At 37.4% G+C, this 25,570-nt stretch overlaps 1 protein-coding gene across 10 annotated transcripts in view; it reads left to right on the top strand.

Annotated features, from left to right (window-relative positions):
• The window catches only part of GABPB1 (GA binding protein transcription factor subunit beta 1), a 63,988-nt gene that overhangs the window by 12,414 nt on the left and 26,004 nt on the right, over positions 1-25,570 (top strand). Inside the window, exon 1 of one of the 10 annotated variants that reach the window (XM_027570201.1) lies at positions 10,484-10,595. The exons of 8 other annotated variants lie outside the window; for them this stretch is intronic. The gene's annotated coding sequence lies outside the window, so the exon portion shown is untranslated. Of the gene's footprint in view, positions 1-10,483; positions 10,596-25,570 lie in introns of those variants that run through there. One more of the 10 variants, XM_027570202.1, reaches the window with a different exon arrangement.

The following is a 25,570-nucleotide window of genomic DNA, read 5'->3' as shown; positions in this document are numbered from 1 at the left end:
AGGGAATTTATCCTACAGTTATATGAAACGAAATGATACATTTACACAGTTATTAGTTGCAGTGTTGTATATAATAGTGTCCATCCATAATAAACTAAGATCTGTATAGCATACTAAGCAGCTATACAGAAAATGAGGAAGCTGTCTATGAACTAATAGGAAAGATCTTCAGGATGTGTTAAGAAAAGCAGATGGAGAACAGTGTATGTAGTAATGCTATCTTTTGGTAATAATAGAAATAGTGGAAGGATACCCATGAACCTAGCAAAGGTGATTACTTGTGTCTGGGGGGAGTGGTAATAGTATAAATGCTTCCACTGAGACTTTTCTGTGTATACATTTCTGGGTTTGGATTTTTGAGCTATACAAACTATTGCCTATTGAGAAAAAAGAATGTAAGATAAAAAGAGATGCGAAGTAGACCTTACAGTATTTGATGACCAACTGTATGTAAAGACATGAGGGAGAGGAGAAAGTTAAGGATAGCTCTCGGGCTTCTAATTTGGGAGGTAAAAAGGGTGGTAGCAACATCAGGGAGGATAGGAGGAAGATTAAGTTTTGGCAGGTGCATGGGAAGTTCTAGACGTGCTAATTGATGAATCCTTAGTCCTGTTTAGTGTTTTTTTGTGTGTAGGTATATGTGTGTGTAATTTATGTGCTTTAGATATGGAACTTGAGCTTATTTTATCTATTTATTCATTTATTTATTTATAAAGATTTTATTTGAGAGAGAGCATGAGTGAGGTGTAGGGGCAGAGGGAAAGGGAGAAGCAGACTCCCTACTGAGCAGGGAGCCTGACATGGGGCTCAATCTCAGGTGCATGGCACCCTGGAACTTGAGATTATTTTAAACATGACTGTTAAACAGTCATCAGTAGGGTGCCTCAATGGCTCAGTTGGTTAAGTGTCTACCTTCCGCTTGGGTCATGATTCTAGGGTCCTGGGATCAAGCCCCACGTTGGGCTCCCTGCTCAGTGGGGAATCTGCTTCTCCGTCTCCCTCTGCCCCTCCTCCCCATGTGCGTGGTCTCCCTCTCTTAAATAAAAAATATAAAATAAATAGTCATCAATAAATACTTTTTATCCCAGATTACAGCCATTTATAGTCTAGGTTTTATGGAGAACAGCTTTGTAATGATGTCATAATTTTACAGTTAAATAGGGACATTGGTATACACAGAATGTAGATAGAGAAATGAAGAGTGTATATCTGATAAATACATAGCTTATGTGGGGATCAGGAACTTAATTTATTAGCATGGTTCCATTTTAATTACATCTTTTGGTACCTGAAATTCAAAGAAATAAAAATAGCTTTGTATAAGGATGTGATCTTTAGAGTAGCTGAGCTTATACTGTAATATTTAAAACAATATTAAAACTGGTTTAGAGAAGTTATAGTAGAGCATGAAAATTATTTTTTTCACATATACTTGTCACTGTATATTATACAAGACAAGTTTAACCTAATGGAGGAGTCCCAGCATTCTGGGTGCTAAAACAAGCTCTTGCTATATAGTTTGGGATTTAAAATTTATTTGAATGAGTTTTATTTCAGAATCTGATTTTGAGGCCTTAATTTATCCATACAACTTTTACCTGATTTTTATTTGGCTAGAGTAAAAAAAAAAAAAAAGAAAAAAGAAAAAAGAAAAAAGGAGGGGAGCACAGATAAAGCACATACATGCCAGGACTTGCAGATGAATTTAGTAAATCTTTTCTAGGTTTATGTTAATAAGGATTTGGGTGTGGAATAGCAATAAAATAAAGCTGTTAAGTAATTCTTGCTGGAGATTTAAGATTTTAACCATTTTATATCTGAAGAAAAGACATTTTGCTGGCAATAGCTTTCTTTTAAAAATTATAATAATGTTATATATATAATCCTGTAACAGTTGGAGATGGTCTTGCTTTAGTGAGGGTGAAACTGTTTTGTCACCTCCAGCCTATGCTTACCTGTTTACCCACTGTCTTTCTCAGTACTGCAGTCCTCCGGTGCTTTGGGAAACATAATTTGAGAAATGCTGGTTTAGGGTGGGCTACAGTTTTTTTTTAGATAGATTTTTACCTCTTGTATATCTTTGTTGTGTCCAGTTGAGTGAAAGGATGGTATATAAATTAACTTTAAGAAGCATTAGTGGTTCTTAGTCAGGGATATTTTACCCCTAGGGGACATTCAGCAATATCTAGAGACATTTTTTTTTTTGATGTCATAAAATGGGGGACAGGATGGTGCCACTGGCATCTAATGGGTGGAGACCAGGGATGCTGCCGAATATCCTACAATGCATGGAAAAATCTCCTATAACAAAGAATTGTCAGGCCCGATATGTCAGTAGTACTGAAGTAGAGAAATCTTTAGTTTGTTGAATACCAACTATGTGCGCAACACTGTTATAAAGTACTGATGGGTGTGAATGGCATTAAAAGAAAACCTTGTCCATACCTATAAGAAACTTATAACCTAGCTAAGCCACCTCAAACTTATGTCTGTGACTAAACTCTTTACACCTGACCCACCGTATCCCACTTTGCCACCTTTATTTTGGCACTTTTCACCAAGTTACTCAGGCCAAAAACCTGGATGTCATTTCTGACTCTTTTTCTTGTACCCTGATATCTAATACATGAGGAAGTTCTGTTAGCTCAACTTCAAAATAGATGTTACATCTGGGTAATGGTGGGCTAGAGTATTTAGACCAGTCCTCTTTTTGAAAAGAATTGAAAATGCTGGATAAGATCTATAAATACCACCTTAAGAGTTTTGAAGAACTGGAAAGAAAAGGGCATCTGGTAAGCCAAATTCTGGAAGAAAGCCTCAACCAAGAGAGGTTAGCCGAATATCTGGAGAGCTGAAGCCACTGTTGGCCTGAGTATGTTTGCAGATTTTAAGAAATTTAGATTTCTTTTCATCACACTTGTGGGGAGAGGTGGACAGAAACCAAGATTCAAAGTCTACCCAACATGTGGACATGTGTCTCCACCTGCGGGAGAAGGATAAATCAGAGCTAATCCCTGTTCCCCTTTCATTGCCTACTTTCCAGCCAAATATCAAGGGACTTCAAGGCAAGTTGTCTTGGCACTGAGCAGAGCAGGAAAAAAAGAGAAAAGAAATAAGTCTCTATAAAGTTGTGGCCATAGCCTAGCAAGGTAAGGGAAATTTAAACCATGACTTAATTTAGGGCGGTCCCTGATTTGTTGTGTCCCCTAGGTGCTTGGCAGAAGCAAATGCAAATGTTCCTTGGAAGAACACTTCTTCATTTTAGATGTCTCTACAAATAATTTAAGGACACTGACCAGCACATAGTCAAAGATAAGCTGGCATACAAGGAGACAAAGGAAACATGAACAGAAACAACAGCAGAAACAGATATTCATAGGCCTCATGTATTAGAATTAGAAGATACATGATAAAACAACCATGCTTACTATATTCACAGAAATAAATGGCAAATTCGAAGACAGGAAACATGAAACTACAAAATAAAAAAAGTGGCATCATAGATTTGAAAATACCAAACCCAACTGCTGGAAATAAAAAAATATGATAACTGGATTAAAAACTTAATGCTGCAATTTACAACAGATTGCACATCAGAAGAATGATGGAACTGGAATATAGATCAGACAGAATTATCCGGGATGTAATTTAGAGGCAAAAAGATGGAAAATATAAGTGACAGTGTAAGAGATACGGAGGATAGAGTAACAATGTCTTAATTGGAATTCCAGAAGAAGAGGAGAGAGAAAAGGGGCATTTAAAGACACGATGGCTGATATTTTCCAGAACCAACAAAAGATATCTAACTAGGATACAAGAATTCTGGTGAATCCTAAGGATAAAAATAAATCTATACCTAGACACATCATGAAGAAATTGCAAAAAACAGTGACATAGAGAAAAATCTTAAAAGTATCTTGAGAAAAAGAAGATAACCACCAAAGGAGTGAGAATTAAACAAACAGGTGACTTTTCAATAGGAGCAATGGAAGTCAAAAGATAGTAAAAAGGATGCCTGCAATATGAAATGAAAAAAACCTTGCGAACCTAGAATTTTATATCCAGTGAAAATATCTTTTAAAAATGATGGTGAAATAAAGATATCTTGGAGAAAAACAGATTGTCACCAGCATCTCACTCATTAAAGATAATTTAAACCAACACTGTTCAGTAGAAATTTGTGATGATGGAAATTTCTTTATCTGCGCTGTCCAATATTGTAGTCATAAGCCACATAGGGCTGTTGAACAGTTGAAATGTGGCTAGTGTGATTGAGGTACTGAAGTTTTAATTAAATTTAAATAACCACATGCACCGTATTAGTGCAGTTCTGTAGGATATACTTTGGGAGGAATGAAATTGATTACCACATGGAAGGAAAGAAATGTATGAAGGGCTGAAACATAAAGAAAGTAATACATATTTGGAAAATGAAAGTGAATCTTGACTGCATATAACAGTAAGACTCTCTAATGGATTAAAAGACAAGGCGATAGCAGAAAAGGAATAAGTGGGGGTCTAGGTTTTAAGGTCTTGGTATTGTCTAGAAAGAGGGTAAGTTTAAAAAAACCCTTTGTATGGAAAACTTTAAATACGTAAAAGCAAAGAAGAGTGTGATGAACTCCCATGTATTCATTACCCTGTTTCAACAATGATCAACTCAAGACTACAGTGGTTTCTTATATATTCCTCATTTTAAAACAGATCTCAAGTATCAATTATTTAATCCAGAAATATATTGTTTTTATCTCTAAAAATATATAAACCTAAACTATAATACAATTACTATATCCAGAAAAAAATAAACATAATTCCTTAATATCATTATATATTTAGGCAGCATTCACTTTCCTCAATTATCTGCAAAATGACTTTTTTTTTTAATAAATGCAACATTCATCTTTATTGAAATGTCTTATGGAACCAAAAAAGGGAAGTACTGAACATCTAACAGCTGGGAACTTTCTCAGGTATTTCCTTAACTATCCAAAATGTTTTTTTTTTATTATGTTAATCACCATATATTACATCATTAGTTTTTTATGTCAAATGTTTTTTTTAAACATTTTTTTTTTTAGGGCAGTTTTAGGTTCACAGCAAACTTGAGGGGAAAGTACAGAGATTTCCCATACACCATCTGCCCCCATATATGCATAACCTCTCCCATTATCAGTATCCTCCACCAGAGTGGTACATTTGTTACAAGTGATGAACCTACACTGGCACGTCGTAATCACCCAAAGTCTGTAGTTTCCATTATGATTTATTATTGGTGTACATTCTCTGAGTTTGGGCAAATACATGATAACATGTGTCCATCATTATGGTATCATACCAAATATTTTCACTGCCCTAAAAAAAAAAATTCTTAAAAATTTACGTTTAGTTTCTTCAAATTGGAATCCAAACAGGGTCCACACATTGTCATTGGTTGATGCTTGCTTAGGTCTTTTAAAACAAGATTTTCATTAACTTTGGACTTTAATGCATGGTATAATTTCTAGGGAACATCTACAAGAACAAAAATAGAGAATATAACTTCCAAATCAGTAAAAGAAATAGATAAAATGTTAAAAAAGAATCAGTCCAAAAGAAGGCAAGAGAGAAAAGACCCTGAACAGGTAATGAATAGAGAGCACAAAATTAGATGCTAGATTTAAGCTTAGATATATAATAATTAAAGGTAAAAAGTCTAAATGATTACATAGGTATCATCCTAGCCTAAGGAACTATCAGCTCTTGCCTGGAATAATTTCCTAACTAGTATTCCTGCCTCAATTCTTGCTTTCCTCTATGGACTACCTGTATCAAAACAGGAGTAGTTTTTAAAAAATATAAATCAGTTCTTTCTACCATCTTTCCATAATGGTGCACATGAATGTCCTGGCAGATTCTCTCAAGAGTATTAACAATGCCAAAAAGAGAGGCAAACACCAGGTCCTTATTAGGCCGTGCTCCCAAGTCATGTCCGGTTTCTAACTGTGATGATGAAGTATGGTTACATGGGCAAATTTGAAATCATTGATGATGACAGAGCTGGGAAAATTGTTGTGAGCCTTGTGGGTGGGTTAAACAAGTGTGGAGTGATCAGCCCCAGATTTGATGTGCAACTCAAAGATCTAGAAAAATGACAGAATAATCTCTCATCCTGCCAGTGTGGTTTCATTGTACTGAGCTGACATGGACCACAAAGAAGCAAGACAAAAACATTCAGGTGGGAAAAACATGCAGGTGGGAAAATCCTGGGATTCTTTTTCTAGGGTTGTAAAACATACGTGCAAATAAAATGCCTCAGTGGACAAAATATACATAAACACACACACACGTATATAACATATAAATCATATCACAACACTCTCCTGTTTAAAACGTTCCAGCAACTTCCTAGTAAAGTCGATGAAATCCATACTTCTTACTAGTGCCAAAAGGCCCTATGTAATGTGGTCCATTCCTGTCTCTGTGATTGCATATCCTGCTGTCCTTTTCCCCTCTAGCCCAGGGCCCTTATACTTGCTGTTCCATCTCCCTGGATCACCAGGAACAGTCAGAAGTCTTAGTTCTTAAAAAAAAGAGGGGGGGGCTTAATTCTAAAAACTGGGAACCATGTCTGGTTAATTTAGCAGAAAAGGAGTTGTCACAGAAGACACCACTACCACTACTGTCATTGGAATCTGCTTCCACTCTTGCCATAATGGAATCTGTATCCTTCCTGCTTTTTTATGCAGTATCTTCTAAGTTAAAGTCCATGATGGATGCTTCTTTGTTGGAAGGAGGTCATAAGACTGTACCCTAGCTGCGTGGGAGGCTGGGAAAGCAAATACTTAGCTTCACTAGTAAGTGGAGGTTCTGGTTTCTTTCAGGACTCATCAGAGGGGAATTCCCTGGGCATATGAAGATGTTCTGATGCTGAGCAGCCAAAAGAGTGACCTGTCCTTCATGATGCTTTTCTTTGGAATCCTTCCTTGCTCTCCTTTCTCTCTTAATTCACATTTCTACTCAAAAGTGTCTCTTCAAAGAGGCCTTTCCCTAGACTTTGTCTAAAATGGCAATTCCCCATCTCTAATCTAGTATTCTCTTTTATTAACCTGCCTTACGTTTTGTTCATAGCATTTATCCTTACCAGTACTATTATTGATTGATTGATTGCTATGCTCCCCCCAAGAACACAAGCTCTGTGAGAGTAGGGACTTCTTTTTGTTCACTTTCTGTTGGCACATATATGCTCTGTAAACATTTGTTTAATGAATGAAGGGGAAACATAGATTATCGTATAAATCCCTGAGAAAATTTAAAGGGAAGCATTATAGAGGAATTAGCTCATTTAAGGAAGGCTTATTGGAGAAGAGTAATTTTTGAAATGGGCTTTGATTAAAGTATCAGATTTGGAGAGAAGATATGTAGCCATCTAAACTGGGCAAATAGTACGAGGGAAGAAGGTATTGGGTCTGGAATAAGATGAGCACATATCGAATAAGGAGGAATTGTTTAAAATCTGATGGCTGTTGGGTCCTTTATGAAGTGGGAGTTGAGAAAAATGGATGAGGTGAAGGTGCAAGGTTGGAGCAGTTGATAGAAGGCCTTGAACTGTAAGGTGGTCTTTTGACTTGATTGCTAAAGAGTAAAAGATTACTAGTGTTTTTTTTTTTTTTTTTTAATTAAAAATAGACTGTGGGGACGCCCAGGTGGCTCAGTTGGTTAAGTGGCTGCCTTCGGCCCGGGTCATGATCCCAGGGTCCTGGGATCGAGTCCCACATCGGGCTCTTTGCTCAGCGGGGAGCCTGCTTCTCGCTCTCTCTCCCTCTGCTTGTGCTCTCTGTCAAATAAATATAATCTTTAAAAAAATAAAAAATAAAATAAAAAATAAAAATAGACTATGGTATTTTCTCATAGTACTCTACAGGTATAAAACAGAATGAGGTAAATCTCTGTGGAGAATTTTCCAGGATATGTATTAAATGGAAAAAAAAAGTGCAGAACAGTATATGTAGTATACTGTTTTGGTGTAAGAAGTGTGTGCATGGGAGTAAGAATATATACACTAATTTGTTTCTGTTGCAGAAGTGAAAACTGAGAAGACAGACCAGAAACTAATAAAATGGTTACCTTGTGGGGGGGGGAGAGGGAGAGTAAGAAAGGTGTGAAGGGAACAGGAATGGGAGTGAGATTTCTGAGTTTATTTAGTTTTGACTTTTGAATTATGTAAATATTTCACACATTCAAAAATTGCAATTAAATGAAAATAAAAATCTCTAAAATTGAGAACAAACTTAAATGATCCTATGTGTATATCAAAATAGTTACTTAAATATGTGGAGGAAAACACAATTTCAGATGACTTTTGAGCTCAATAGCAAATGGCATATATGCTAAGGACAAAAAGAACTGAAAGAAATCTTAAACTTCATTTGTTTTATTGCTAGTTGTAATATTGGTATATTTATTTTGATATCATTTGGTACCTGTTGTAGGTTAAAGCCAGTAAGTTTTTATGCTTATAGGTTAGAAACCAATAGAAATACAAGTATAAAATCAAAGAAGCTAAGCAAAAATAATATTTATAATGATGAACTTGAATTATAGATGTCAGTTTGAATTCAGGATTTAATATATATATTAATTCCATCCAAATATATATTTCTTTCTTAGCTCTGTACACTGAAAGGATCTAGAAACAGTATGTTCCTTTGGTAAATGTTTTGTATTACCCCAATTTTGGTCTTTCAGTACTTTCATTTAGAATCCAGGGCTCCTTGAAGAAATGACTGATTGCAGGACTGGGGCAGAGAACATACCTAGCGAACCTGGAACATCTTGTGTCAGAAGCAAGAAAGCTTTCACAGACCCAACTAAAGCCTACCTGAAGAGGCTCTTGTTGGACGAAATTGGGACAGTTTGAACATAAAAGAGAATAAGGAGAGCAATTTGAAACCATATATAACAACAATAAAAAAACCAGACAGGGCGCCTGGGTGGCTCGGTCGGTTAAGCGGCTGCCTTTGGCTCAGGTCATGATCCCAGGGTCCTGGGATCGAGTCCCACATCGGGCTCTCTGCTCTGCGGGAAACCTGCTTCTCCCTCTCCCTCTGCCTGCTTCTCTGCCTACTTGTGCTCTCTATCTGTCAAATAAATAAATAAAATCTTAAAAAAAAAAAAACAAATGGAGATGGCTGTTACACCTATCCTTTACTCTGAAAATTGGTGATTTAACATTTGAACTGCTTTTTTAGTAGAAATGTATTACAGTTAGTGAGGAATGCCAGATAATAAATATAGAAAGAATTATAGCATTAGAAAGTCACAATTTGTTACATCCTTTTATGAAATATTTGACTTGGGCCAGGATCATTAATGGGTGCTAAAATTGTTAGGCAAAAGATTCATTGGGAATTGGATATTTGCATGGTGCCAAAGTACTCCACAGAGTACTAGTTGGTCTCAGAACAATAAAACTTTACAGTGGAAGGATCAGGCTGTTACCAGCCTAGTTATTAATCCTAGTATCACTAAAAATGAACCAAGAAATACGTGCTTCCTGATGTGATTCAGTATCAAGTATAGTGCATCAACTGAAGGTTTTTTGTGCCAAATTTAAAATCTGAATTTAGTCAAACTTTTCAGACTGACTCTCAGTTTATAAGAGATATGGGAGATGAAAGAAATTAAGTACTACCTTGGATGAAGTCATCAGAAAAATACAGAATGTGAGATACCAATGAACTAGCCATTTAATGTCATGGGAAAGGAAAACAAGGGTGGGGTGTGGGGGGAAGGGAAGCTGTCCTAGAATATAATTAATCTAGAGATATAACAACCAAATGCAGCATGTGCCAGCTGTAAAGTACATTTTTTTTTAGAAAGGAGTAGGATGAAGCAAGATGGCCAACTTTTAATTTAGAATGTGGGTGATGGGCATAGGGGTGTGTGTGTTTGTGTATACACACATATATTCATTTATATGCATACACATACACTTTTCTATATTTGAAAGATTTTATAATAAGAACCTAATATTTTTCTGTGGATGAATACTTAGGTTGTTTGTAGGTTTTTTTTTTTCTATTACAAATAATGTTTCTGTAAACGTTTCTATATGTGTTTCCTCTCTTTGTGTAAGTGTGTGTTAAGGAGATATGGCAGCTTCCTAGTAGTGAAATCCCTGGATCAAAGGGTAGGCATACCTTCAGCTCTACTAGATACTGATAAATTGTTCTTCAAATGGTTGTACAGAGGAGGATTTTAGGAAAGGGAACTATGAGATACATGTCTTCTCTACTAGGTGATGAATTCTTTGAGGGTAGGGACCATGTAGAGATTCATACAGAAATGTTTGAGTTGAATGAAATTGTATTGTGGTGGGATTGCCTGGCAGTAGGATGGAGGAATTAGAGTTAGGTCAGCCAAAAGGCTATTGTGAGGTTTAAGGTATGACGCAATGAATGTGTAAGACTAGAGGTAGTGGAGAGGAAGGGATGAATATGAGAAAGTTTGGAGAGAAAGGATCAAAGTGTATGTGTTCTTATTGTTGGGGAGGATATTGATGATTCACTGTTGTGGCTTATAACACCCCGTAGTTTGTTGGCTTCATTTTATAGTAAGTAAGTAAGTTATGCTTCCCTATTAATTCAAAACCATCTACTGGCCTAGTTCCAGTAGAGTTCTAGCCTTGTCTTCATCTTCTGCTTGTATTCTTTTTAAGCCTCAGTCTCTTCCTGGGATAAATCTATGTGATTAGAAGAGAATAGTAGTTGATTGGGGTAAAGGGGCAGTGGGTTGCAAAGAAGAGAAGAATTTATGTAGTAGTATGGGTAGAATTTATGGGTAACTTCATCACCAAGTGAGTTTTTGAAGTCTTCTAAGGACAAAAGATACCTTCCTATATAGTTTTTAAAGGGAAAGTGCAGTTTTTCTTAGAGAATGTCCTATATCTTATTTTCAAATGTTGAAACTTTTTGTAAATTCTAAAGTTGGTGCCTTCAAGAAGTTTTTGTTTGTTTATTTTTAAAAGATTTTATTTATTTATTTGACAGAGAGCACAAGCAGGGGGAGTGGCAGGCAGAGGGAGAGGGAGAAGCGGGTTTCCTGCCGAGCAGGGAGCCCTATGCGGGGCTTGATCCCAGGATGCTGGGACCATGACCTGAGCTGAAGGCAGATGCTTAACCGACTGAGCCACCCAGGTGCCCCAAGAAGTTTTGATTAATGGTTCGAGCATAGCTCTGTCCAACGGAAATATAATGTGAGCTGTATATTTAAAGTTTTATAGTAGCCACATTTAAAAAAATTAATTTTAATAACATTTAAGCCCATATATCCAAAATATTACCATTTTAACATGTAATTGATATCAGAGTTATTAATGAGATATTTTACATTCTTTTTTGATACTGGTGTGTTACATTTAAAGCATGGCTCCATTTGGACTGGCCACATTTCAATGCCTAATAGCATTATGGCTAGTGCCTACTGTATTGGACAGCTTAGTTCTAGAACATACTCAGTTGAAACCTTTGAATTTAGTTTGGTACTGATTTGACCCACGGTCACTGAGGGTGGCCATGAGCTGATCTTGCTTCATAGACCTGTTGCTGGTTATAAGATAAATTCTGGCTTCCTGTCCACATTTTTTATACTAATGTGCAGGTGCAAGAGTGATTTTGAGGGTCCCAGACAAAGCCATTATCCAGATTTACTGATTATGTTCACAATTTTCCCTTTTGCTTCAGAAAACATAGAACTGACCTCAGATTTTTTTGGATCAACTCTGTCAATTTGAGTTGCTGCCAATAAAAAGAATATTCAGGCGAGTTCCAATCTCATTCATTTGTAAGGCCTTTAGTTACAACAAGGCTGCTAGGAATTCAGCAAGCATTTTATTAATTGTGACATTTCCTAGAATTTGTGAAGCTGTCAGCTTAATTTTCATTTAAAAAGTCAAATGTTATATGACTGGTGGTTATCCCAAGTATTTTTGGAGTTTCTGCTGTGTGTCTAATGTTTATTTATTCAGTCAGTGTTTGTGGAGCCATTTACCAGGCCCCATAGTTCAGGCACAGTGACAACATATAGCCAAGTAAACAGGCACATGTAGTGTGGTCTGATAAATGCTGGAAGAATACACAGGAAGGACACTTCATTTAATTTGGGGGGGGGGGTGGATCAGGGAAGGCTTCTCTGAGGAGATAAGCTGAACTCTGAAGGGCAGGTAGGAATAAATATGGCAAAAGTGGGCATGGAGAGCAGAACATTCTTCCTGGCAGAGGGAATGTTTTGTATAGATGCCCAAAGGTGAGAAAAAGGGCTGAGTACAGCACATTGCAGTATAGAGTTTAGTGTGAGAGGTGGTGAGTGGTATAAATGGGGAGATGGGAACAGATGCCAAATGTGAAAGGCCTTGAATCTAATGGCAAAGAGTTCGACTTTATCTGAGGTAACTGACAAGGGGCATGATTTCTGTGTAAGAATGACTACGAAGTTTGGTAGGAGAATGGAGAATAGGAGAAGGCAAGACTGAAGCACAGATACTAGTTTAGAGGTGCTCTAGGAGAGAAAGGATGGAGGCATGAACAAAGTTTGTGGCAGAGAAGAAAAGACTGTCAACATTTATTTGTTTAAAAGATTTTATTTATTTATTCATGAGAGACAGAGAGGCAGAGGCAGAAGCAGGATCCCGGTGGAGCAGGGAGCCCCACACAAGGCTGGATCCCAGCACTCCAGGATCATGACCTGAGCTGAAGGCAGATGCTTAACTGATTGAGCCACCCAGGTGCCCCTATTTATTTATTTTTGAGAGACAGAGCGTGCACAGTGGGGGAGGGGCCGTGGGCGAGGGAGAAGCAGACTCCCTGTTGAGCAGGGAGCTCAATGCAGAGCTTGATGCGGGGCTTAATCTCAGGACCTTGGGATCATGACCTCAGCCGAAGGCAGACACTTAACTGACTGAGCCACCGAGGCGCCCCCAACATATATTTATTGAAGGCCTACTCTCTATCACTGGAAAGAGGTAGAAGGATTTAAGAGACATTTAGGAGGTAAAAGTGACAGGTCTTGACTGATTGGAATCGAGGTGGGTGGAAGAAGGGGTCCAGGATGATTCCAAAGTTTCTGAACTATGGAACAAGCCATTACTTGGACAGTTTGACTTTTGAAGTGCCTTGGCATCTACTGATGGAGGTATCTATCCAGTTGAATATTAGGGTCTAGTGCTTAGAGGGAGGCCTGCACTGAAGATAGATTTGGAAGTCATCAGGTAATCATGGTTAAGAAAGATAAACTTGCTAGAAGAGAGAATGTAGGGAAAGAAAAAGAGGGCTGAAAGATGAAACACTGAGGGACCGCCAGTATTTAAGGGGAAGAGAAAGGGGATCCAGTTGAAAGACACCGTTAGCTACCATTCTTGCCTCCACGCATTTTATAATTTAAGTAAGACATAAATATGAATCATTTGGTGACCAGTGCAAATCAGAGTCTAATTTGGTGCCAAGTTTCATTGTACCACCTCTTGTATTTTATGTGAAGTGAAGTTAGGCATGTAGAGATAGTGGTTAGTGTTTAGGCCAGGGAGTAGCATTGGTAGTGCATGCATTCAGTGGGGACATCTAGCCACTAGGAGGACTCAGACCATGGGGTATAGCATAGTGATTGTGACTGTGGACCCTGGAGCTGGACAGCCTTGGTTCAAATCTCCGCTAGCAGTATGGCCTTGGGCAGTGTAACCTTCTGTGCCTCAGTTTTCTCAGCTGTACAATGATGATGATAATAATTCTGCCTTGATAGTGTTGAGAGATTGAATGAGTTAGTATGTGGAAATTCTTAGACTGTATCTGGCACAGTCTTTCTCTTGTTCTTTGCTGTCTCTCTGTGTACATACATACATACATACACATACACAGCTATGTTATACCCTACTATGTTATATCTACTATATGTGTATCATAGTGTTATATAAATGTTAGGAATTACCATCATTTAATAATTGGTGAGTCAAATGAGGGCTCATGTTTTGGACAGGATAGGTAGGACCCAGAGAAGGAAAAGTTTCCCAGAGAAGGAGTGTTCCCTCTATGATAAACTTAATGTGAAAGCAGATGGTTTTAAGTAGGCAGGCTTTCACTGGTAAAATGGGTGAAAAGGTAATATGAGAATCCGCATTCCCCCTGATTCCCAGTTGGAGGCAAAGAATGCCCTTTTAAGAGAAAGCTTTAAAGATGTTAAAACAGTTGTGTGTGGTGCTCTCCCTGTGTGTTAGTGGGATTTCCTCAGGTCACGTTTTCTTAAAGTTATTTGAAAGGAAGTGTTTCATCAGCTTTGTGTGTATGAGTTCACTGGGTCCTTGGCCTTGACTTTGGGAAGATCTAGATCTGGATTCAAGGTTCTGGCTTTGGGGATTGGGAACCTTGTGGAGAAGCGGTCATTGTATATCGATGGTGGGAGTGTAAATTGGTATAATCTTTTGGTAGATAATTTGGTAGTGTCTGTCACAAACTGTGATTTTAAAAATCTAGCAATTATACTTCTTACAATAATTTTCATAAAAGTGTTAACCCAAGTGTATTGTTGTTGCAGCACTATTTGTAAAGATCAAGATAAAGGATTGAATAATTAATGTACTCATACTCCATATGTTTCCTATTTCTATAGTGTAATAGTTTCCTATTTGCTGTAACAAATTGCCACAGATTTAGTGCCTTAAAACAACACAAATTTATTATTTTACGGTTATGGAGGTCAGAAAACTCAAAATCAAGATTTTAGCAGGGTTGTATTCCTTTTGGAGGTTCCAGGGAAAAATCTCTTTTCTTTCCTTTTCTAGTTTTTCAAGGTTGCCTGCATTTCTTGGCTGGTGCAGTACCCGCTCCCGTAGCCCCCACCTTCAAGGCTAGCAACTATAGGGACTTCAGATCTCTCTCTCCCTCCTCTGATCGCTGCGTCCTTCTCTCTCACCCTCACCCTCCTACATCTTACTTATAAGGACCCTTGTGATTACATTAAGCCCATCTAGATTATCCAGGATCTTCCTATCTCAGGATCCTTAATTTAATCACACCTGGAAAGTCCTTTTTGCCACATAAGCTAACATTCACAGATTCTCGGAATTAAGATCTAGACATCTTTGGGGGCCGTTATTCAGCCTACCATAGTTCATAATACTGTGTAGGTAGTAAAAAGTATGTTTTTACGTGTGCACTTAGAAAGATGTCATTGATAAAACAAGGGGATCCCTGTTAAGTGAAAAGAAGCAAGTTGCAAAACCATTATAATATCCCTTCTTGTGTTTTTTATTTGTTTGAAAAGAAGCATTGTGCCTGTGTGTATTTCTGTAGGTATAGAAAAGATCTAGATGGCTACACACTAAACATTTAAATAGTGGTTATTTCTGGGGAGTAAGACCACCAGGAAGTGTGGGGATGACTTTGAATTTGAATGATACATTTTTTATATAATGTGAACATGTATTTGTTTATTGTAATTTTATTTTTATGAAAGTATACATGTACAAAATTGAAAATAAAAAATACAAGGTTTATGGTAAAAACAACAACCCTGGAGTCCCTTATGTTTTTCCTTCCCACCCCAGAACCTTCTTTTCCAGAGGCATCCATTCTCTTTTTGTTGTATTTTTCCCTAATACTTCCCTCCATATTTCTAAATAACAAGCTTATGCTATTTATTGATTTTTCTATATTAGATATCTTTGACTTCCCACTTATGAAGATGAAGCTTTGGCTATCTTAAACCAAACCACCTCTAAGCATATTTTCCCATACTCTTCATCTTTTTTTATTTTTATTTTTTTAAAAATTTATTCATTTTATTTATTTTTAAAGATTTTATTTATTTGACAGAGAGGGACACAGCGAGAGAGGGAACACAAGCAGTAAGAGTGGGAGAGGTAGAAGCAGGCTTCCCGCGGAGCAGGGAGCCCCATGTGGGGCTTGATCCCAGGACCCCGGGGATCATGACCTGAGCTGAAGGCAGACGCTTAACGACTGAGCCACCCAGGTGCCCCTAAAGATTTAGGGCCATTTTAGGGTGGCCATTTTAGGGTGCCTGGGTGGCTCAGTTGTTAAGCGTCTGCCTTCAGCTCAGGTAATGATCCCGGGGTCCTGGGATGGAGCCCTGCATCGGGCTTCCTGCTCTGCAGGAGGCCTGCTTCTCCCTTTCCCACTCCCCTGCTTGTGTTCCCTCTCTGGCTGTGTCTCTCTGTCAAATAAATAAATAAAATCTTTTAAAAAAATTTATTCATTTTAGAGAGAAAGAGAGAATGTGCATATGCATGAGCTGGGGCTGCAGGGTGGGGAGGAAGGGCAGAGGTAGAGAATCCCCAAGCAGACTCCTCACTGAGTGGGGAGCCCAGTGCAGGGCCCTGATTCCACCACCCATGAGATCATGACCTGAGCTGAAACTAAGAGTTGGCCACCCAACCCACTGAGCCATCCAGGTGCCCCTCACTCTTCATTCTCTTAATACAAGTACACCAAAAATTTTGCTTGGATTAGTATTCAGTGGTTATTGCAATCCTGGAACTACTCTTCTTCACTAACCCATGCCATGTATATATGTTGGGGTTACATTTTCTTTCTTCTGTAGGTTTTTTTCCCTCCCTCTGAAAAAGAAATTGTGTACTTTTTTCTTTTGCTTACTTTTCTTGTATCCATCATTAACCTATGTCAAATTCCCCACTGGAAATCTCATTCTTTTCCTGGGAGTCTTATCAGCCTATCTTTTCCTTGGAGACCTCCTTCTGGAACCTCTATCCTCCGGCTCCAATCTGGATTTGCTTTCTAGGTCTCTGATACAGCCCATCTTGGGGATCCTCTTCCACTCTGTTTATGTTGGATCCCTTATTTCCTGAAGCCCTTGATTCTTGTTTTTGTTTATTGCTGGTCTTGGAGGAGTACATCTTCTGGTGGTTTTCTGAAACAAGGGCCTATGGGAGATGATTTTTCTTTAGATACTTTATGTTTGAAAGTGTCATTTTTAAGTATAAAAAAGTAAAAAAAAAGCCCACTAGACAAAATGGAAATGGGAGAAAATTCCAAATATACCAGAGTTCATATGATTATTTTTTCTTCAAAGGAATCACACAGAGAGAGACTTGAAGGGCATGTTCTTTTATATCCCTGCAGATTCCCAGTGTTCTCTAATTTAGACAGAAGAGTTAAGAATATGGATCTTATCTTTAAACTAAAACTAGTGCTCTTTGGTAAGTCCTTTTATTCTTTGTCTCCTTTGCAAAATGGAGACCATAACTGTTATGGTAAGTCTGTTTCGATTACATGAGACAATGTAGGTAAAGATTTAGCAAGATGCCAGGTACTACTTTTATTATCCAAGTTATTGTCTTCCCCCCCTTTCAAAAAAAGATTTTATTTATTTTTTTTTAGAGAGAGAGGGCATGAGCAGGGGGAGGGGCAGAGGCAGAAGCAGAATCCCCGCTGAGTAGGGAACCCCACAACATGGGATTTGATCCCAGGACCCTGGGATCACGACCTGAGACAAAGGCAGAGGCTCAACCGACTGAGCCACCCAGGCGCCTCTATTTTCTTACGAGAATGTAGGCAACTGAATTCTCATGCCCAAGAATATTTTCGCATGTACAGTTAAACACATGGTTATCATATGCTTAATTTTAGAGTCACATTTTACATGCTTTTACTATTAAAAAATCACTTTCAACATCTAATTTCTTATATTAAAAATGTTTTTTATCTGTAATCTAGTTTTTTTTTTAAGATTTTTTTTTTATTTATTTGCGAGAGAGAGAATGAGAGACAGAGAGCATGAGAGGGAGGAGGGTCAGAGGGAGAAGCAGACTCCCCGCCGAGCAGGGAGCTGGATGTGGTACTTGATCCCGGGACTCCAGGGCCATGACCTGAGCCGAAGGCAGTTGCTCAACCAACTAATCTAGTTTTGATGAAAAGCTTTTTAATAAAAGGCTTTTGTGCTTATTCATGTATTTAACTACTATTCTTTACAACATTCTACTTGTCTCTTTTATAGATCTATTTTTTTTTAAAGATTTTATTTATTTATTTGACAGAGATAGCGAGAGCAGGAACACAAGCAACGGGAGTGGGAGAGGGAGAAGCAGGCTTCCCGCCGAGCAGGGAGCCCGATGTGGGGCTCGATCCCAGGACCCTGGGATCATGACCTGAGCCGAAGGCAGACGCTTAACCGACTGAGCCACCCAGGCGCCCTCCTTTATAGATCTATTAAATGCAGGCTATGAGATGTTCACATTTTTTCACTGAAATGACATTACTTAGATGCAACAAATTTCTATTACTATCAGAAACAACTAATAAAAGTTTGTTTTTAATTACAGGAGTAATATGTGCTCCTTATAGAACACTTATGAAATAGAGAATAGAAAAAAGGGAAAATTCTATAATTTTCATTATCATGGTATATTGTATATTGCTTCTGGGTACTTTTCTATGCACTTTTTACATGGTTAGGATTATGGTGTGTATTCAGTTTAGAGGCTTGATTCTAATACTGTTGCATATTATTTATAAATAATCTTAAATGACTACAGTATTAGTTATCTTTTAGCCATACATACTGGAATATTTACAGATAAGATGATGTCCGATATTTGCTTCAAAATATGTGTGGGTGGGAAATGGACTGTCTATAAATTGATAATATTGCAACTAGTTGGTGGCTGTGTGGAAGTTCATCATACTGTTGTGCCTATTCTTATATTTGCTCAATTTTCCATAATAAAAAATAAATAAAAGCTTGCAGTATTCCATTATGATCTATCTTAATTTTTTTTTTAAAGATTTTATTTATTTGACAGAGCAAGCACAAACGGCGGGGAGCGCAGGCAGAGGCAGAGGGAGAAGCAGGCTCCCTGCTAAGCAGGGAGCCTGATGTGGGGCTCGATCCCAGGACCCTGGGATCGTGACCCGAGGCGAAGGCAGTCGCTTAATCAACTGAGCCACCCAGGCGCCCCTAATTTATTACTTGTATTAGGGCATTTCAGTTTTTCCCTATTTTAAATAATATTACTTATAATATGGTTCAGATAGTTTCCTTGTGATAGATTTTTAAAAATTTATTTGTCAGAGAGAGAGAGAGAGGGAGCACAAGCATGGGGAGCGGCAGGCAGATGGAGAAGCAGACTCCCTGCTGAGCAAGGAGCCCGATGTGGTACTGGATCCCAGGACCCTGGGATCATGACCTGAGCCGTAGGCAGCCACTTAACTGACTGAGCCACCCAGGCGTCCCCCATATGATAGATTTATATGAGTGGGATTATTAGGTCAAAGTATGATCATCTTAAAGGCTTTTGATGCATAAATAATACTAAATTGCTTGGTGAAAAACTTCAGAGGAATTTTATTGGATTTATAATTGTTCTCATTGAGCATAGGAGTGATATTGCAAATTTATGCTGAAGTTTTTAATGAGGCAGTCAAGGTTAAGTATATTGTAATAGGATTATATTTTCTAACTTTTTATTCATATTCTTTTTTAGGAGTGCTAGTAACAATTTATATGGAATTAATACTTCACAGTTTTATAGAGAGTTTTCATGTCCAGATATTATAATCCTCAAAACAGCTCTGTGAGCTATTAATTATAGAAATTCAAAATAAAATAGACTCTAAGCTTTTAAAAAATGTAATTATAGTTAGTAATTCCTGTTACCACTAGATGGCTCTCGCAGCATGTACTTTTAAGCAAAAGGAGCTAATTTGTGGATATTTTGAAGTTCCCCTATAGATATAAAATTCATATTATTGAAGTTAAAAAAATAATGGTTTGTATCAGATTGTGATAAACTTTTTCGGAAGTAAAAAATTTTCAGGACGGAATTTATTATAGTGAGTTTTTAGATTACTTTTCTTAAGGAAAGGGGTATTAAACAGGATGGCATTCCATGCCATACATATAGTGTATTTTCAGTAAATATATTTAACACTCATTAAAATTTATTGAATTGAATTTTGCTTCTTTATTTGCTTGGGCAAAAGTTATTTACAAAAACGCAACATTTATTGCTAGGCCCTTAAATGGCTTTATGTAAATCTAATACTTTATCTCTGAGGAGTTAATAGATAATGAACAAAGTAGATTGAGGGGGCTCTATCTGGAACTCTGGTCCCCTCAACCAATTTGTTGTCTTAATGCTATTGAGTTTCTTTGAGGATTAGAATTATTCAGTGGTGTGTGCTGTTCCCTTTAGGTGAGGATCAGAAGTGAAATTGCTACATTTTGGTATTTTCATTGTTTTACATTTTGCTAATTATCTTGACAAAAAAATTAAGAGTGCCTTTCATTTCAGTCTTGATCTCACGTGTATTTTCTTCCATTGATTTTTCAATCTTATTAGATCCAGTGCTGTCTTTCTATAAAAAAAGTTTGTATTGCCCCTTTTGCTAACTTGCAATGAAAATTATGGTTATTATTACCTATCTGCATAATTTCAAAAAGTCATTAAAATACTTATAAAGGAGAAGTGGAAGGAAAGCAGTTTTTTTTTTTTTTAAAGATTTTATTTATTTGAGAGAGAGAGAGAGCAGGCACAGGAGCAGGACAGAGGGAGAGAGAGGACCATGGGGCTCCATCCCAGGACTCTGGGATCATGACCTGAGTGGAAGGCAGACAGTTAACTGACTGAGCCACCCAGATGCCCCTGAAGGAAAGCACTTTATAATAAATTGTATATTTCAGTATGTAAATCCTTGAGCAGACTACCCTAGATGACACAAGAGATTATCAAATGCTTGCACCTATACATAGAATTACTGTGAAAATGATAAGCTGTAAAAGCTGGTTGTTACAGTGTTTTAGATTGGTGATTCAGATAACCAAGAAGCATCAACATTGGTGACATGATTTTTGAAAATGGTGACAACTCTTAGTAAAGTTCTGAACAAAACAAATAGATTTGTAGTATGGTTGTATTCTGGGAAATTTGGGATACATTAATAACTATGGAAAAATACATTTGTTTATATATTAGTTCTAGCCATAGATATATTCGGTGGAGCCTTTGAAAGTCACCCAGGACATGTGACAATTCTTTGCCCTACTGGATTGTTCCCTGCATTGCTGGACCTCTAATGTCCCTGACACATGCCCATTAAATGCTAGTAGAGCCTTCACCCCACTCCTCCCTGCATCAGTCTCCAAAATGCCTCCATATATATCCAAAGGGCCCTCTAGGGGGCGGTACTGCTATCATTTTGAGAACTGCTGATTTAAAATATCCAGCTATTTGTTTACTACATAGCTATTTTGCTCATGGAACTTTAAAACCACAATAACTTAAGAATCGTGAGTCTTTAAATATGATATGTTTTGGATAATTAAGGCAGTTACAGAATTGTGATAGAAGTTGATTTAAGTGCATTGCTTTGTTGCAATTCTTGTAATCAGATCAATAAGTTTGCTATTTTAAGTACCCAATACCATGCATTTTCTTTATTTTTTTCCACTTTTCCTGTTTAGTAAGTCAGTAGTATTTAGCTTTCTTTAATGTCAGCATTTAGTTAGTTGATAGTCATACAATGTAATTTGTCGCTTAAAAAAAACACTTTTTAAGTTAGGAAGTTAATTTAGTAACATCATAGGAACTTTGTAAAATGGAGCCAGAATTTCCTATAATCTTGTCACTCTGATAATTGTTGATATTTTTCTTTGTTTTGTTCTCTGTGTATGTTTTGACATTTAAAAATTTCGTATCTTTTTACTTAAGGTGGCATAACTTTTTAATGTTATATAACTTTCAACTATTATTTTAAATTACTGTGTATTGTCTTACTAGATTCCACATTTTCCTTCCTCCAGATTGTTCACAATACAAATGATTATATATAATATATGTAGATTTATGTGAATATATGTGTATACATATATTGATAAATCTGTTTAAACATATTTTTATTTTTTCTTTAGGATAGAGCTCAGAAGTGGGATCATTTATTCGGTCATTAGGCTTGAACATTTTTGTAACTTTTATGTGTTGCCAAATTTACATTTAAAAAAAAGCTGATCCAGAAAAACCCCCAGCTGATCCATTTATATTGCTATCAATATATATAAGACGTCAATATGTGAAAGTATCAGTCTCAACTCATCCTTCTTAAAAATTAACTTTTAAATTATTTACATTTATTTTACTCTTAGTGACACTGAACATTTTTTCTGTTTGTGAATTATTTCTGTTTTCTCTTTTGGAAAATATATGGTCATGTCCTTTGACTTTTTTTTTTTTTTGAAAATCGAATGTCTTTTATTAAGCAATTCACGAACTGGACAAGTATAAAGGAGCTCTGAGGAAGTGTACAGAATGGAAGGTTTTTATAGGAAGGAGGGTGGGGCAGGGAAGTTATTAGCAAAAGAAAAGATTGTTTCCGGTCAAGACACCTTTTTTGGGTAGGGGAGGGAACCAGCAGGGTTTTAATCTTGTAGATGACCTCACTAGTGCTGATCAGAAAATTTCAGGTTGGCTTCTAAAAAGGTCGCATTCCTGGTATAGTTTGAAACTGTAGTGAACTCTTGGTTTCCTGTTGTGGGGGAGCAAATGACTCCTATTTGGGCTTGTTTTTTTCTTTCTTTCTTTTTAAGTTTATTTATTTAAGCAGTCTCTACCCTCCACATGGACCATGGGCCTCTGAACTCAAGCTCCAGTGTCACAGGCTCCTCTCTGCTCCTCCTCCAACTGACTGAGCCACGCACCCCTGGGCTTGTTTTTTGTTTTTTGTTTTTTTTAAACACCAGGTTGCGCATATTTGTCATGGGAGTAAATCTGCTTTATCGGGATAAATACACCCAGTGAGGTATGGAGGAAGGTGTGTCACTTGCCCCCATAGACCCAATCAGCCACCCTACTCTAAATTTGTGAGTTTAGATCTTATTCTAGAAGCAGGCAGTGTGCAATTCCAGAGGCCTTCCTGAGGCCCCCTCCCATTATGTTTCAGAGACATGCAAATTTAGACCCAGGTGATCCTAGGCTCTTTATTATTATTTCTTGCTTTGTCCTTTGACTGTTGCTCTGGTGGGTTCATGGTGTTTGCTTTCCCTTCTCATTTTGAGTCAGACCTCTTACATAATTAAAATTATTAATGTTTCTTACATTCATTTTTGTGGCAGACATTCCTTTGCTGTCTTTGATTTTATTTTTGTTTTTTAATACATTAAAGTTTCATTATCTACCGATAGAAGATAGAATGCAATATCAAAGAAAGGGGTGGAGAGTCAAGAGATCAGGATTCTGCAAGGAGATACTTATAATACATTTTATATCTGACAAAGAACTCCTATCCAGAATGTATGTTATGAATGCTTACAAATCATTAAGAAAAAGGCAGACAATGCAGTTTCTAAAAATGAGGAAAAACCCTAAACCACTACTTAATAAAAGATACCCAGATGTCTAAACCATCTGGCAGTATGTATGCTCAATGAATGCAAACTGATTTTATATTACCTGTGTAAGACACAAAAGGGTATATTTTGGGTGAAGATTTATTTCATTGTAAAACCACATTTATATTAAATTTTGGTCATCCAAGTGGAGTCATTGTGTTTGCTAGTGTGGCCAGTTTAGATTTTACTGTACTTTTGTGGAGGAGAGGTCAGTTTCTTTTTGCCTTATCCTGCCTTTCATAGGAAATGATTGTAGGTTCTCCGCCTTTTGAGTATGATGTAAATTTTTACTGTCCAGCTGGTACGTATTTCCTAGGAAAAATCTTTCATTAGAGATCAGTAATCTCTTTAGATCTTAATGTCTTTAGCATGATTAAGGAGTATCTTGGGTTCCAGTGACTCAGTCAAGGTATGAGAGAAAACGGGAGGAAAACAGAAAGGGTGAAAGTGTTGTGTCACACACAAAAATACATGTAAAAAACCCCACATAAAACATAAATTCATGGGGTTGTTTTTCTTCTTCGTCATGGGATATATTATGAATTATTTTTATCCTTATAAATGGAACGATTATAAGAAATTCTTTCCTGCCTTGTGACAAATGCCCGTTTTGGATATACTCATCTCACTTAATCATCATGCAAGGATCCCAGCATTAGCACCTGTTATTGGTTACTCTATGTTTGGTTGTTCCCATGTTGTAGAATCTACTAAAAAATATAGTAATGTAAACATAAATCTGTTCTTTCAAGGGACATATATATATATTTTTAATCAGCCCTTTTACATTCCCTAACATCTCTTCTAATTATGTAATGCAGTCTATCCTTCCTGGCATCACTAACCTCTCTAAGCTTGAACTCCCTTCTCACATACATACATACATACCCCTCTCTCCTTCTTGAATAATACCTGTTCATACAAGATTGGAATACACTAATCAACCTGACATCCCCTTCTTTAAACTTCTTTCCCCTTGACTACTTACCCAACTCTCAAAGGGTATTTACTTTTTGAGGCAAATTCATACCACAGGCACATTTTTTTCTTGTATAAATCTCAGGGGTTCAATATTTTCCCTTCCTCACAGGCCTTAAATTCTACCTCTTTGCCTTTTTTTTTTTTTTTAAGATTTTATTTACTTATTTGACAGAGAGAGAGAGTACAAGCAGGGGGAGTGGCAAGCAGAGGGAGAGGGAGAAGCAGGCTCCCCACTGAGCAGGGAGCGTGATGTGGGACTCGATCCCGGGACTCCAGGATCATGACCTGAGCCGAAGGCAGTCACTTAACCAGTTGAGCTACCCAGGCGCCCTACCTCTTTGCCTTTGCTCAGGATACTATGTAGCGTCACTGAATAGTCTTTAGCTGAATAGTCCTTCTGAATTTGGGACCTTTCATCTCAGAACCATCATCCCTTGAATTTGAGCATCTCTGATACTTTCAAATCTTTCTTCATCTGTGTATTCTTGTCATGATCTTTTCCTAACACGTATTTCAGTATTTCTTAATCAAGAAGACACCCCCCCCACACACACACACACGCCACACCCCCAAACACACACTTTCATACACCCTGACCTGTGACATTAGTCTTTTTGGGTATCTTGAATACAAGATACTGGGTGGCTCAGTTGGTTAAGCAACTGCCTTCGGCTCAGGTCATGATCCTGGAGTCCCGGGATCGAGTCCTGCATCGGGCTCCCTGCTCAGCGGGGAGTCTGCTTCTCCCTCTGACCCTCTTCCCTCTCGTGCTCTCTCTCATTCTCTCTCTCTCAAATAAATAAATAAAATCTTTAAAAAAAAGATACGAAGTTATACTTACTTTCTAGCTTCTCAATGGGACAGGTAGCCTATTGATAATACTGTTAGACTTTCTTTTCAGTATTTTCATTGAATGTGAATTGTGTCCTTTTCTGGAAGAACTTGAGTGTATATTGACTATGCAACAATTGAAAATTCTCTGATTTACCGTTGCAAAAAACAGTTATGATATATTTATTGTAATTTGCAGCAGTTACAGAGGATAGTGTCTTGTACCTTATTTCTGTTTACTTATATGAAAAACTTCGTTGCTGTGTTCCTCCAGTGAAAAGTTTCTTGCCAGTTTTAAATATTAGGCAAGCCTTCTCTGCTACTTACCTCATTATCTTTACCAGCTGTATTTGGAGAATTCAAACTAATTTGATTA

Source organism: Zalophus californianus, chromosome 6 (genome assembly GCF_009762305.2).
Source record: "Zalophus californianus isolate mZalCal1 chromosome 6, mZalCal1.pri.v2, whole genome shotgun sequence".
Lineage (NCBI taxonomy): Eukaryota > Metazoa > Chordata > Mammalia > Carnivora > Otariidae > Zalophus > Zalophus californianus.
This window is presented reverse-complemented; position numbering and strand designations above follow the sequence as displayed.